The 3,318-nt window shown below is 48.6% G+C and overlaps 1 pseudogene; it reads right to left on the bottom strand.

Moving 5' to 3' along the window:
• Positions 1–1,433: 1,433 nt before the first annotated feature.
• On the bottom strand, positions 1,434–3,106 carry LOC109731880 (protein SRG1-like; annotated as a pseudogene).
• Positions 3,107–3,318: the final 212 nt, after the last annotated feature.

Here is a 3,318-nt window from a genome sequence, read left to right as displayed (position 1 = left end):
ATCACGGACATGACAAGGAGTCCCAAAATGGTCGAGAGGTAAAGATTGATATATTGGAAGGAAGTATTCGGACACCAGAAGGGTTCCAGAGTGTATCGGGTACATACCGGAGTACCGAGGGGTTACCGGAACCCCCCAGGGAAATATTGGGCCTACATGGGCCTTAGTGGAGAGGGGAGGCAGCCCACAAGGGGTGGCCGCGCCTCCCTCCCATAGGGATTCCGAATTGGACTAGGGGAGGGGGCGCGTCCCCCTTTCCTTCTCCTCTTCCCTCTCCCTTCCCCTTTTCCCCCTCCGGAAGAAGGAAAAAAAAGGGGGGCCGAATCCTACTAGGAGTGGAGTCCTAGTAGGAATCCCCCCATGGCGCGCCCCCTTGGTGGCCGGCCTCCTCCTCCCCTCCTTTATATACGGGGGCAGGGGGCACCCCAAAGCACAACAGTTGTTCTCTTAGCCGTGTGCGGTGCCCCCCTCCGCAGTTTACTCCTTCGGTCATAGGGTCGTAGTGCTTAGGCGAAGCCCTGCGCAGATCACATCACCATCACCGTCGCCACGCCGTCGTGCCGACGAAACTCTCCCTCGACCCTTTGCTGGATCAAGAGTTCGAGGGACGTCATCGAGCTGAACATGTGCTGAACTCGGAGGTGCCGTACGTTCGGTACTAGATCGGTTGGATCGTGAAGACGTTCGACTACATCAACCGCGTTAACCTAACGCTTCCGCTTTTGGTCTACGAGGGTACGTGGACATACTCTCCCCCTCTCGTTGCTATGCATCTCCTAGATAGATCTTGCGTGATCGTAGGGATTTTTTTGAAATTGCATGCTATGTTCCCCAACAACTATGGCGGAGAAAAATAAAACCCCTAATGTTGTTGAGAAGTTTCCCACCACGGTCATGGTGGAGAAAGTTGTATCATTGGGGACGGCTCAAGCTAGCCCCGAAAAAACTATTCACTCCCGTCTGCGTAGACGAAGAAAGATGACGAAGTCATTGGTCATCTTCTACAGACAACTTGCGCATAGGAGATGTTGACTCGATTTTTCTCGTCTACAAATGTTTGTGCGCGAGACAGTGAGAAACGAAAATAGAGGCCACTGACTTAAAATCCGTTGGCCATGGTGAGATGATAAGGAGCTGCAAAAGGTCGTTGACTAGATGAACTCCATACATGTATCGTTTAAAAAAATGTCACTCAATGCTTTGATCATTGTCCCCATGTGTTTTGTTCGTTCGTTAACTCGTCCTCGCAAACAAAAACAATTATAGGTTGTTATTTTTGGTTTTTTGGAGACTAATTACCCAAAGATGCGAGTGCACCACTTTTATTTGGCACTATGCAAGTGCACTACATAGTTTATGCTAACGTCCTATGTGACACCGGTAACTGGAACTGAGTCACTTATACGAAATGCGGTGGTAGACAAAACCCCTCATTCACACAACAGATAAAACCATCTCTTTATTCTTCATAGGTAATCACTACTACAGCTCCATAATAAACGGTGAACCTAAATTTTCAGGGTGTTGATGAATCTCTTCCCTTCACGGAAATGTTCAAAGAGCCCGACCACGAAATCCTTGGCCAACATTTTCCTATATCTTGGCGGTCGCTTGTCATCCAGCAAACCGGGCGCTGGCTCTAGCATAGTTTCCGCATCCACGACGTAAAACACAGCCAAGAAGCCTATCCTTCTCGATGTTTGTCACCACTCTGTGAACTGGGCTTGTAAAGATTCCAATGTTCATTATCTGCATCAAAGTTTTACATACAAGTCAATGAAGCATTAGGGTTCAGGAGATAGGATATAACAACAACCGTTGTATATTAATCAAGAGAGTAAGTGTGTATGTATTCCTAATGCTTACTTCTAGTCAGTCTGCTAGGTTAATCAGCAATGTGTGAGGCTTGGTCGGAACATTGTACCATCTCCCATCTCTTTGAACTTGCAAGCCACCGACGTTGTCATTGTTGAAAAGGATGGTAAGGAGACCACTGTCGGAGTGAGGCATGAGGCCCAAAACTAGGTCAGGCCTCGGGCATGGAGGGTAGTAGTTGAATCTAGCAAACCCGGAAGCTTTGTTTGATATCTGGTTGACAAAGTAGTCCTCCTCAATCTTTAAGAGCTTGTCTATCGATCGCAAGACGAGGTCTCTTATTTTCTTGGTTCTTGATGCGTACTCTTGTGCACATCCCTGTAGAAAAACTCTAGAACAGTTTGGTCAAATCAAAGCGTTTGGTTCTTTTATTCAGTTTCTAGCTTTTTATGACTTGTCTCTCAATATCCATTTTTAAGAGGGTAAATACCCCCATACATTGGATATCTTTTAAAGAAATCAATTATTAGTCAATTTTTTTAAAAGATTATTAATCAATAAATTTCACAAAACTACACCGCGAGCAACAGAAGACCTAGTACATCAGAAGTTTAGGGAAGTAGGTAACCTGAAAGATTCCGGGTGACGGCGCCACTTAGCGAGATTCCTCTCATCTTCTGGATCCACTTCCAATTGCAACCGGTCACTCCAGTTGAGGACCTGATCCTCGGACACCACCTTGTCACTTCCATACCCTTCCACCTGGTAGTCCTTGCCGTTGCCGTCCGCCAGATTGCTGCACTTCTGCTTCTCCTCTGCCGGCTGCCGGAAGAACTCCCTCGACACGCTCATCATGGCGTCCATTAGAGACTCCTCGATCCCATGGTTGGTGGCCTGGATGAGTGTTAAACAGTTTCAGCAAGAGTTCAGTAACTTTATAAACTAATTAAGGTGCACGCATGCAGATTGCAGACGCCCGCTCACCAGGAAGAAGCCCCAGGTCTGCAGAGCCGCCCGGAGCCTCTCGGCTTCGTCGGCGTCCGTGAGCCGGCTAAGATCGACGAGGGGGATGGGCTCCGGAAACTCGTCGGCGGCCAGCAGGTCGCCGTGACGGTCTTGCTCCGGCAGCACGTACTGTCGCGGCGGTTCCTCGACGCCGGCCGCCGCCAGCTCCTGCACCGTCGGCCGCACCATCGGCGACTCATCGAACGCAGCCATTTCTGTGCTTGGGTAAGTGTTTGGGTAGTACCGCTCACTTGAAGTTGAAGAGACAGGGGCCGATATGTATAGCCTCGAGTGTGCCTCGATTTTCCTTCTCCAAATTTGTCTTAATCCTTCTAAAAGAAAAAGGAAAAAACGTGCCTCCAATCATTTTCTGGGCGAGATCATGCATGACGCACTCCATGTGACTCTTCTTTGTCGGTCGCAATCGTACCATCTTCCAGAAAATTGCGACAGAGCTAATACCCATAATTTTCCAGCTGTTTCAGATTGGGACAGAGC

This window comes from Aegilops tauschii, chromosome 5, assembly GCF_002575655.3.
Source record: "Aegilops tauschii subsp. strangulata cultivar AL8/78 chromosome 5, Aet v6.0, whole genome shotgun sequence".
NCBI lineage: Eukaryota > Viridiplantae > Streptophyta > Magnoliopsida > Poales > Poaceae > Aegilops > Aegilops tauschii.
This window is presented reverse-complemented; position numbering and strand designations above follow the sequence as displayed.